The following is a 13,091-nucleotide window of genomic DNA, read 5'->3' on the forward strand; positions in this document are numbered from 1 at the left end:
TCCTATAAGACAGCACTTCGCAGGGCACGAACTACGTTCGTTCGACGCAGTGGCGGCCTGTGTCCATTGAAGTCAAAGTCAAAATTCCACCTGTAGAGTCCTATAAATAGAGCAACACTTCGCAGGGCACGAACCACGTTCAACGTAGTGGCGGCCTTTGTCCATCGAAGTCAAAGTCAAAATTCATTTATTTCAACTAGCTTACTAGCTTAGTTTACAAGCACTTGAAACGTCAGGTCAGTAGATTAATGGTGATTATAGAACAGAAAACGCTAAAGCTAACGTAATAATTAGTTGAAAACTGAAAATTAGACTTACGCAAACGCCTGCGACTTTGTCTGTGTTCATTGAATTCTGTAAATAAAAATTCTGTAAATCTTTTAACCCTTTTGGGGTAGTATTTTAGTACATTTCTGCTAGTACATATATTTTTGATATTTTACTATCTTAAGGACATAAAATTATTATTTATTTTTTAATATAAATTAAGGACTATCCATACAATTTTTCAATACCTTTTTCATCGATTCAGATTCAGTATCGATTATACTATAATAATAATCCCTCCAACAATTTTTTCAAAATATCATCAATGTAAGACCAACAGGGAGAGGATTGAACTACCGGTGATGAGTCCGACCGCTTTCTGTTAAGTTAAGCTTGTAGGGGTTCGTTTACGCTGACGATGAATTTTGTAACTACAGTGTAGAGGAAAGCGTGCATACGATACGATAGTCACTTTCCGCAGCTCGCGCATTCCGGTCGTTTGTAACTAAACAATAAAGATATTTCCATACAAAAGTGTATCATTAATAGCAACCCCATCAGAAGTACCATAGTTGCTAAAGTGGTGACCACCGACATTCCTAGTGAACACAGAGCTTTTGGAAATTCAATAAATAAGGGAAGTGACTGACTTGTGTGACAGCAAAATGACACCACGCACCACACACAACGTAAGCGAGATTACACAACCACCAACCACCGAGACGGATAGGATTTTGGCAGAAATAGCCAAACTAACCGTGAAAGTGAATGAGCTCGAAAGATCAAGATCAAGATCGAGACCACGTCGCTGGAATTACGATCGTTCGCGTTCAGCATCTCGGACACGCGATCCTTCAGAACCGCGACGCACCCCGGACTCACCAGGTTGGCTCTGTTTCTATCACAACCGGTTCCGCGGCAAAGCTCGGAAATGCACGGAACCCTGCGCGTGGAAAAATCAGCCGGAAAACTAAATGAGGCACAGACATCGGCGGAGCTCTGTGCCATCTCACCGTGCAACCGCCTTCGCATCCTAGACACCAACAGTGGTATGCATTTTTTAATAGACACTGGTGCTAACATTTCAGTGTTACCTGTGAATAAAAAGTGTAACTCATTAGAACATAACGACTACAAGTTATACGCCGCTAACGGTTCAGAGATTAAAACATATGGTATAAAATCATTAGTATTAAATTTAAAGTTAAGACGACCATATCGATGGGATTTCATAATAGCAGACGTAAAACAACCGATTTTAGGTGCAGACTTTTTGAGTCACCATAAACTACTGGTTGACGTCGGCTCACGAAAACTCATTGATAGGGTTACAGACTTAAACGTTATAGCGTCAATAGTAAGTGTAAGTGAACCTTCAATATTATCTGTTAGTAAAGATCAACCATATCGCGATTTGCTTTTGAAATTTCCTAGCATTACGAAGCCAATGTCATTCACGGGAACAGCATCAAGTTCGGTACAGCACTGTATTGAAACCACCGGACCACCTGTTTATGCACGGGCTAGACCGCTTCCACCCGATAGGTATAAACGCGTCAAAGCAGAATTTGAAAAAATGCAACAGCTAGGTATTTGTCGCCCCTCTAAAAGTGCGTGGGCGAGTCCTTTACATGTAGTTCAGAAGAAAAACGGTGACATTAGGCCATGTGGAGATTACCGTCGCCTCAACGCTATTACTAAACCTGACAGGTATCCTATTCCTCGTTTGCAGGATTTTACCTACATGTTGGCAAAAAAGAAAATTTTTACCAAAATTGATGTAACTAGGGCTTACCATTGTATCGAAATCGCGCCTAATGATGTTGAAAAAGCTGCCCAAATTTTGCCGTTTGGATTGTTCGAGTTCACCCGTATGACATTCGGACTACGTAACGCTGCCCAAACATTCCAACGTTTTATGGACTCCATTTTTAAAGAATTAGATTTTGTTTTCATTTATATAGACGACATACTCATCGCTAGTGAGGACGAAACACAACACCTCAAACACTTAGATATAGTATTTCAACGTTTAGCTAATTATAATATTACTATAAATCTCTCAAAATGTATGTTCGGTCAAGCTACTTTAGAATATTTAGGTTACCATGTTTCGCCTGAAGGAATTCGACCCTCCGACGATAAGGTTCAAGCGATCATAGAGTATCCGAAACCGCAGACAGTGGAGGAGCTACGTCGATTCACGGGTATGATCAATTTTTATCGTGCTCATTTGCCCAATTCAGCTTCGTACCAGTCCCTATTTAACAAATATCTCGGGAGTACAAAAAAGAAAGATAAAACTAAAATTCAGTGGTCAGAAGACGCGAGTAAAGCATTTGAACAATGTAAGTTAAGTCTTAAACAGGCTACTACATTGGCACACCCACGGACTGATACGACGCTCGCTTTGATGACCGACAGTTCTGATTTTTGTGTAGGTTCTGTTTTACAACAGCAAGTGCATGGTGTGTGGGAACCTTTAGGATTCTTTTCAAAAAAGTTAACCACAGCTCAACAGAAATATTCAGCTTACGATCGTGAATTGTTAGCTATTTACATGTCAATAAAATATTTTCGAAAACTATTCGAAGGTCGTCAAATTTCAGTGTATACCGACCATAAACCGCTAACATACGCTTTTTCGAAGTTAGGTAAAGAATCAAACGAAACACCACGTAGAGTCAGACAATTATTATATGTCAGCGAATTCACGACAGACATACGTCATATAAGTGGACATAGCAACACGGTTGCCGACACATTATCACGTGTAGAAACAATCCATTGTCCTACAATTCTTGATTTCGATAAAATTGCAGAGTTGCAAGAAAACGATGCCTACGTGACTAACGCGAATAACTCCAATGCAATTTTAAAGAAATTCTCTTTACCGACTTGTAATAAAGCGGTATATTGTGATGTATCTTCTAAAACGGCTAGACCTTATATACCACAAGAGTTTAGGCGTGCAGCTTTCGAAAGCATACACAATCTTAGCCATCCCGGCATACGCGCTACTCGGAAACTAGTTACACAAAAATATTTTTGGCCAAGCATGAATATGGATATCAATGAATGGTCTAAGACATGCATTAGTTGTCAACGAGCTAAAATTGATCGTCATACAATTTCCAATTTAGAGCGCTTTCCTAAGGTCGATCGCTTTGCTCATATTCATATAGATCTAATTACTTTACCAACATCTCGAGATGGATATAGATATTGCTTAACGGTAATAGATCGTTGCACACGCTGGCCAGAAGCTTTTCCTATTCGTGATATTAGCGCAGATACAGTAGCGAAAGTTTTGTACGAGAATTGGATATGTCGATACGGAAATCCAGTACAGATTACTACAGATCGTGGATCTCAGTTTGAAAGTTCTCTTTTTCAAAATCTTATGAAGTTACTAGGTATAAATAGGATACGAACGACAGCATATCATCCACAAGCTAACGGAGCTGTTGAACGCTGGCACAGGACTCTAAAAGCTGCTCTGATGGCACGCTTAAGTGATAAGTCCTGGGTTGAGGAGTTACCCACAGTTTTGCTAGGGTTACGCGCAGCATGTAGAAGCGACAGTGGCATATCAGCTGCTGAGTTAGCATTCGGACGAACATTGCGTTTGCCTGGAGATTTCTACGATACTACTCAAGTAGGATTTTCAGATCCTCATAGTTTAGTAGAAAACATTCGAGAACACATACAGTTCCTCCAGCCAATACCGGAAGGACACAGCAACTCCCGCTCGTATTTCGTTCACCCAAACCTAGATAAGACTAACTACGTTTTCGTCAGGGATGACACAGTACGAAAACCTTTAAAACCTCCTTACGATGGTCCATACCGCGTTCTACACAGAAGGTCCAAGGTTTACGTCATACAGATGCCAGGGAAACAGGTCAGCATTTCGATTGATCGCCTAAAACCCGCGTACATCTTGCAAGATCCCGATGAAACAAGCATTTGTTCTGAAAATAAGTCACACAGTCCTAAAAAGGTCGAACCAACAGTTAGTCCCAACACAGGAGTCAAACCCGCGACCGTACACCGAACATCACGGTCAGGCCGATTAATAAGAACACCAGTAAGATTTGCTGAATAGGACTCGCGTACATTATAAGCGTTAATATAGCTAAGCGATACAACAATTATATTCCTTATTATGTTTCTCTTATATAGATATACGAATAGTTAGTAGTAATCGCATCGCGCAGTTATGGAATGTAAACCTTTAGTATTAAGATAAGTAGGTTACAACTAAGCGTTTTTCTCGAATAAAAACCGACTTGAATGTTTAAATTTTATTGTCATACTCTTACTTTAGTAACGTATACATACTTGTCATTCAGATAGACAAAATGGGTAAAACGTATAGCAAGCAAGAAGGAAACAAAGAAATTGTGATTGCCCAAAACGGCGCTAATGACGCACATTATGGCGCAGTGGAATATAAAATAGAAACTTATGGACTGATTATCGTAATTACTTTAATATTTTTGCTTCTAATATGTGGTTGCATCATGTACAAGAAATGCAACACTGCCATTAAACATTGGACTAAAAAAACCATGATGTCAGCGATGTCCACAAATCAGGTTGAAAAACAAAGTCAACCAGCAACAGCAGTCCAATACGCTTAATAATTAAAAGTAAGTCAGATCATGTTTGCATAATTTTAAGTAAAGATAACATTATTGTACCCAGTTCACTTGAATGTAATATTAGATTCTTTGTACCTGAATGTAATAATTGTAATTCTGCAAAAAGTTTGTGAACACTATAGGTGGGTTACTTTCCAGGATAATGTAACTTGACGCCTCATTGTTCAATATTGTATTGTGTAATTGTTTGCGTACTTGATAATTTTATCTATTCTATGTTTTCTGTACAATGTAATAATTCCGTATGAAAATTTTTGTTTGTTTGTTTGTATACCTACTTAATAAAAATTTTTTTTCCGCATAGGGGGGGAATACTGTAGGGGTTCGTTTACGCTGACGATGAATTTTGTAACTACAGTGTAGAGGAAAGCGTGCATACGATACGATAGTCACTTTCCGCAGCTCGCGCATTCCGGTCGTTTGTAACTAAACAATAAAGATATTTCCATACAAAAGTGTATCATTAATAGCAACCCCATCAGAAGTACCATAGTTGCTAAAAGCTTACTGTTGAGCTATTGAGGCTATAAACTTTACGAATATATACTAATCTCCTGAAAACCGCGAGCGGAGTCGTAGGCAAGAAATAGTAAAGATCGAACCTTCGAGAGCGTTATGATTAATTCAACAGTATCGGAAACCATTTCTCTGCATCCTTCATCGGTCTACGATGTAGCATTTACCATTAGTTGCTATTCTCTAAACAAAATAATATTTACGTCGGTTGTAACAACGCTTGTTTCTCTAACGTACGAGTAGTAGTAAGTGGCTCATTAATATTTTTGGAACAACTTTACTATTAAAATAGGCATACGTTGAAATAAATTAACTAAATCTATAAAACGTAGTAGTTCTGGCTAGTACAATTTGGTTTCTCATTTTTCCTTGAGCATTAAAAGACCTTTTGCGTCGATGACAATTTCCTTGATTAGTTTCTGCGATGTATTGTTGATACATTTTGTTTATACACAGAAAGCCAAAAAATATTTAAATCTATACTAATATTATAAAGCTGAAGAGTTTGTTTGTTTGTTTGATTGAACGTGCTAATTTCAGGAACTACTGGTCCGATTTGAAAAATTCTTTCAGTGTTAGATAGCCTATTTATAGAGGAAGGCTATAGGCTATATATTATCCCCGTATTCCTACGGGAACGGGAACCACGCGGGTGGAACCGCGCGGCGTCAGCTAGTGTATTAATAAAATTAGTAGCGCGACGATGCTAAAAGCGATTTGTAAATACTAGTAGTTTTATCTTACTGAAATAAACTACCACACAGCTTTTGCTTCATATAACTAGGAAAGTTTGTATAAAGCAAAAGTTGGGATTTTGGCAAAAGCGCTGATTTAATATTACATCTTCATGACGTTATAGACCATACAGTACATTGTGTGAATAGGTTGAGTTGTCGAATAAAAATAATTCAGACACACAACGTTGCGGCAACGGATGTAAATATAATATGATTCAAGGAATTGCCCGCTACGTCGTAGGGGTTAAATATTTTATCGTCACCGCATGACCGAGCGTTTCACGTGAACTATTATTTATATCGAGATTCTGAAGTAAACAAAGCTTGTTGTGTGAAACCTTTAGTATACGTAAAGAAAATATTTGTAAAGAACTTGATTTATTTATAAAACTTGGAATGTATCTACGTTTAAAATAACAATACACACAGACTATATCAAGAACGCTTGTTTAATTTATTATTTTTTCAAAATTTAGTTGCGAGCATAGATTCTTTTCTCTTTTACCATTAATATAGTTCTTTCTCATTGTAAGATTATTTATATTTTAGATGATATAGGGGAAGGCTTGTAAAATTAACACTGTTTAGTGTTTATGTAAAAAATATTGACAACCATTCACAAAGGCATTGTTAATTTTATAAAAAAAATGTGTTTTGCTAACGCTCTTTCACTTTTATTTGTGATTGGGTTTCATTTTACATCTGTTGTTAATTGTGTTTAAAAAGTCATATAAAAAAAACAATTATCAACTGTTTGATAACTGCAAAAATAATTTTCATAAAATCATCCTCCATATTGATTTCAAGCCATTAAATTTAAAAATTTCCAGCGAAACGTAAAATCAAAAGCTATCACGGTACAAATGGATTCAATAGCAATCGGGAGAGCACGAGAGCACATGAGAGATACACGGTAGAGATATCGAATCCATCATGTCGATTAATTTATACGGAGAGTCACAAAGGGAATCGCAAATACTATGCCCCGGACTACCCGCTTCTGTTAATTGGATACGGCTGTATACTCTACCTACAGAGCTAGATATGAGGCGATAGCTTTATGCAATTTCGTGTCGTTTAGCCCGCAAAGCCGCGTTAAAGCAGCTTGATGAATTTTAGCTCCATATCCGTCTTCTTTATGAAAGGCCTGGCCCTGTGTAGGACTTATAAATGGGCTGATAATAATGAGCAATTAATGCAAGTCAATAAAAAGTAAAAACTAAAAAAATCTATACTTAATATTATAAAGCTAAAGAGTTTGTTTGTTTGATTGAATGCGCTAATCTCAGGAACTACTGGTCCGGTTTGAAAAATTCTTTCAGTGTTAGATAGCCCATTTACCGAGGAAGGCTTTATATTATCCCCGTAATCCTACGGGAACGGGAACCACGCGGGTGAAGCCGCGCGGCGTCAGCTAGTCATAGATACAGCGTTTTATTAATAAGATGAGATTTTATTTACTCAAGGGTTTATAGGTTTAATTTTAATAATAGTTCTAACATATTATGCCATTTCTTCATTATTTATACCTAATATAACATTTATTATACCAGCTATGCTATCCATTATTTATTATCGATGGTTTTAACTTATTCGTTGTCCAGTCCAATTATTGGCAGGCGTCCACAAATCCGCATCATACGTATTGGACGCATAGCATCAAACGAATTTTAGAATTCTTTGTATAGAAAGTCATGCAAGTGCTTCCACTACGAATCGCATCGAATGGATTTTATCTACCGTAGAATTTCAGTAAAAAATCCGTTTGATGCGATAAGATGCGCGCCACGGCGTATATCGTGAAGATAAAATTACAATAGCGCATCGCAACGAAAGAGAGAAATAACGATATTTCCGGTTCGACCGCTATTGGTCGACTGTCATTTTCTCTTCACGAGATAAGTCTTGGCGCGCATTTAGGCGAACAGTTCATAAATGTATTAAGAAAATAGGTAAAGAGAAAAATAAGGTAATAAACTATATCAGTTTATTCAGATCATGTTGATATTATTAGAGCAGACAACTGCCACCCGAGCCACATCAAAGCCGAATTTACATGCAAGATGATGAGCTCATACATATTCAGAGGAGAGGTACGAGTAAGGGCAAATATAAGCAAGAGATTAGTGATATGAGCCAAGTCACAGTGTACGGTTGATGCTTGGAGATTATCGGTTGTACTGTTTAATCTATTAATTTGATTTAGGGGATTTCATTACTATAAAATTTGAGAGGCGTTTCAAATGGTTCAACTTGAAACAATTAAATTGATGCCTCTCTGAAACTATTATAGAGGTATTAAAATATAGATTGAGCCATGAAACGACCTCTGAATTTGGTAATCCTCTTTGTTATTTAAACTAGATCGTACTAAATCAAGGCGGTTAAACAATTCGTATTACTTACTTTAATTTAAGTCCATAGACCATACTGTTGATCGTTAAGTCCATCTTTATGAAATAGGATCTTAGAAATGATAAACGGGAATACTGGCATACTGCTCGAAATAGCTTTTTTGAACAATGATAATTTAATACTATCCGTACGTCCCTACAAAATCACCGCAAAATTGATCCGAATTTAGCTTTACCACTGAGCGCACACATGCACAACTTCGTCTATAATTCCATATATTTATGTATATATAGTATTTCTTAGACACAACTCGAAATTGTAGACGGTATTTAGGTATTATTTGTTTAAATAACGTTCGTTGTTTAATACGCGACTAAATGAAATGAAGTCAATTTTCCACATTTGTCCGAATCAGTTTTCATGGGCTAACACCCTATCTCTAGTATAAAATAGCATTGTTTTCTGACATATAAAGATAAAATATATAAACCATAGACACGATCTTTTCTGAAAAAAAAAGCGGACGGAACAAACTATTCACATATAAGAATTTCATTCCGCCTGCGAAATAAATATAAAGATCCGAGCGAACCGTAAAGTCTTCAAAGTTTCAAAGCAGTCATGCTCGAGAGTCGGAGAAACTTTTTTCTGTCAATACTTTATCTGTCCAATATACCTATTGATAGGTAACTTTGAGCTGCTTGTCTGCCTTTGTGAGATACTTCTTGACTTGTTAACTTTGTTATAATGTGATTAACTATTTGTGATGCGCTAGGTTTTATTTATTGGTTATTTAGCCATTTTGTTACAGTGTTATTTGATTACAGCTGTTACTGTACAAGTATTAATATTTCTAAAGAATAAAAATAATAATGGAGATGATGACTAGGTTTGAATGTATTGATTTTTATGATACTCGGGTAAATAAGGTCAATGTTAACTAATTTATACATAAAAATCAACGATTGTCTGGATATTTGCAAAATAAATGAGATAATAATATTTCAAAATCCATTAAAAATCTTTTATCGTAATTAAATGAAAATTCATACAGTTTCAGCTTCCTTACATTAAATGTGACATTTTTCAATAAATGAACTATAAAAATAAACGCACAAATAACAAAGATATTAGTAATTTTGTTTGACCGCCCATACAAACCTAACGATCAGCGAGCCAACGACGTCACTAAATCATGCCATTTTGTATGGAGCGTTTTTCAGGGATCCGCGGCAGCGCCGCAAATCTGACCCTTTAAATCCCTATAGCTCCGAAAGTAATGATCGCAGATACCCTGTTACTTTTACAAAATTGCTTTGCTATTATTATACTCTTAATTTATATACAATTTAAAAAACTGTCATCATCCCTATTCCCGCGACTTGGTTACATGTTGTAGATCCCTCAGAAGCAGTAGCTGTTTTCTGGATGAAACCCTGCCCTGTGTACTTCTTTGTACTCTAGTAGGACTATTCTAGTCCTACTAGAGTACAAAGAAGTATATAGCGTCAAGGATATAATATAAGAATTGTAAATTTATTATTTTTCGGTAAGAAGTATAAAATAATTTTATTTAACAGACAATATTTTCTTTTTTCAGATATACTCAGGGTTACACAGAATTACTTTGGTAAGTATTTTTTTATTATACTCGTATATGTACATATTTCTAATAATATATTCATTTAACAAATTGAAATTGAAAAAAAATAACTGAAATTTTTACAGTTTATTTTGTGTTGTCTAAAGATATCTAATAGAAAGATTTAAAAAATACAGTATTTGATCCCAGTACGTTCCGTTTCTGACCTACAATACATTACTTACAAATACATATAAAATAATTATACTTTTAAATATAATTTACAGAAATAACTAAAAAATGTAGGAGTTTGTGGCGTTAGGTGTAATATCTAGATGTACTAAACTGATTTAGAAAATTCTTTTACCAATTGAAAGCCACGTTATTTGTGAGTGTCATTAAAGTTGGCTATATTTTATCCCCATATCCACACAGGAACGGTAATTAGGCGGGTGAATCCGCGAGGCGTCTGTATGTATTAAGTAAAAATAATCGACCGCTCTAACCGAGCTTCCTCAAAATAATTCCCGAAGTACAATGAGACAAATCTCGTGGGATGTTTGCCGAAAATTAGGGTCAACGAACCCTGATCGCTGTTGCCGAAACAAACGGAAGTCTCATATTAATAAACGTTTTCCCTACACACAATACGTAGCTCGTGTTGCTTAGGGGTTAGAGTTCAAAATGGATGAGCACGTTTTGAACTGACTTCGCAAAACGTAATTGGAGTTTTGCGCGTCACTGCAGACGGTGTCGGGAGAGTAAGGGCATGTCCACAACTTAACCTTAGTCGTTGGATTTAACTCTCTTACTTACTGTGTATGTAGAAACAAACATCATACATTGTTGTCATCATAATCGGTATATATTAACGACCCAATGGAGGGATCATCATCATCATCATCATATTAGCCGATGGACGTCCACTGCAGGACATCTTTTGTAGGGACTTAAAAACATCACGATCCTGAGCAGCCTGCATCTAGCGAACCTCTGCGACTCGCTTGATGTCGTCAGTCCACTTGGTGCGGGGTCGACCAACGTCCATCGGCTCTTCGAACTATGTGCCCCGACCACTTCAGCTTTGCGACTCGTTGAGTTAGTGGAGGGATAGGCCTCCCTTATAGTACGAGTTTCAGGAGGTAGAGTCTTTATATATAGTGAACCTTGACGTTTCAAAAGTGCTTGTAAACTAATAGAAATAAATGAATTTTGATTTGATTTGACCTAGAGTATGCGAGCCACGAGATATCTCTTGAAGAAAAAAAGATATTGTCGATCTATTCATTGCAACAAAAAAGCGAACGTAAACTTTGACCATAAAATATTTTTAACAAGAAATTCAATTGATTAAAGATGCATTACTGTAAAAAGCGAAAAATTACATCTTACCTATGTCCTTCCTTAGGATCGATATCGAGGCGGCTCTACAGCTAAGCCAGAGCCTGTTCTATAAGTCCACTTCCTATACTCTAGTAAATATTATTTTTCTTCAGATGTGGACGTAGCTTTAGGACTGCTCGTATGGAATCGAATGTGGGACTTCATTAAAGTTATCTCGGAATTAGTGGATTTCGTTTTGTAGAACTGAGCAATATGAGTGCGAGGCAGTGAGGACCAGAATTGAATTTTGTTATTGGGCACTTCTAACTGTTATTGATACTTGAAACTTTAACTCTGAACGTTGGCAGTTATTGATCTTTTTATTTTATTATTTTTTTCATTTAAGTTCACTATTCAGTGTAGTTCTGGAATTCGTCTCTATCTAAATTATTGTATTAAACAGAGGAGAGAGAAACGAATTTGAAACTCCCACAATCTAGTTGTAAGAACATCGAATAGTGCTTATCGATGTTTATACACTTTTTCCTTAGTTTCCTTTGACTAAACTTGGCATTGTTCATTTCGATTATTTTTTAACCGACTTCAAAAAAAGGAGGAGTTACCAATTCGTCGGAATCTTATTCAAGAAGAGGTTTTCTGTTTGATTTGTTTTCAGTGTTCTATTTTGGTTGAAACAAGCAGATGCCCGTAACTTCCTTCTTATGAAATTCAGTTTTTCATAAATACCTCAGGAACTTTACTAGATTTTTTTGTGTCAACTTACTACTACATTCAAAGTAAAACCGACTTCCTGTATCACTAACATTCGATCAAAGAGATAATCTCGTGAAGAGATAAAAAAAATTAAACCAATGGCGGCGCGACTGGAAAAACCGCTATCTCTCTCATTGTGTTGGTACGAAAGAAATGAGACTGACAACTCCGACGCCATTGGACGACATTTTGCCTATTTCTCTTCATTGGTCGCCTGTTAGGCACACTGAGATAGATTAACCATGAACAAGGTTAGTTAGGGGGACGCTATGATGTCATTTCTGCTCTGCCTCATTAGTCCCGTGGTTAGCTGGTTCAGCTACATGTAATGATATCTAGGGTTCGAATACCGGGTCAGGCCAACAAAAAAAATACCTTATCGGGATGTTTCTTACAAGAGAAATCTTAATGGCAGCCTGGAGATGGGAAGTTGGCGGTGTTAGTCGCCCCGTGCCTCGGAGAGCACGTAAAGCCGTCGGTCCTGCGCCTGATCTTTCACCGGACGTGTCGTGTGCCATCCCATCGGATTATGAGACTGAGGGAACAGAGAGTGCACCTGTGCTTGGGCACACACTTGTGCACTGTAATATCTCCTGCGTACATGGTTAATCTCAACATGAGATTGGCCGCCGTGGCCGAAAAACATAAAATAAGTAGGTAAATAAAAAATAAAATTCGGTCGAGAGATTATTATTATGATGTCATTTCGAACCTTTTACATAGTTTCAAGTATAAACATACACATACACTGCATGCGGAGGGTAGTCCGTACATGCTTGGTTACATTTACGATACATTTTATATTAGCTGTAGCGTCCAGGCAAATAGGTCGCTTCGTTGGTCGGCGTGGAGTGCAGTGCTACTGCTGGC

At 37.0% G+C, this 13,091-nt stretch overlaps 1 protein-coding gene across 2 annotated transcripts in view; it reads left to right on the plus strand.

Annotated features, from left to right (window-relative positions):
- The window catches only part of LOC112044077 (stress-activated protein kinase JNK), a 116,658-nt gene that overhangs the window by 43,905 nt on the left and 59,662 nt on the right, over window positions 1-13,091 (plus strand). For both annotated transcript variants that reach the window (XM_052887239.1, XM_052887240.1), the window contains exon 2: window positions 10,143-10,172. The gene's annotated coding sequence lies outside the window, so the exon portion shown is untranslated. The remainder of the gene's footprint in view (window positions 1-10,142; window positions 10,173-13,091) is intronic.

Source organism: Bicyclus anynana, chromosome 19 (genome assembly GCF_947172395.1).
Source record: "Bicyclus anynana chromosome 19, ilBicAnyn1.1, whole genome shotgun sequence".
NCBI lineage: Eukaryota > Metazoa > Arthropoda > Insecta > Lepidoptera > Nymphalidae > Bicyclus > Bicyclus anynana.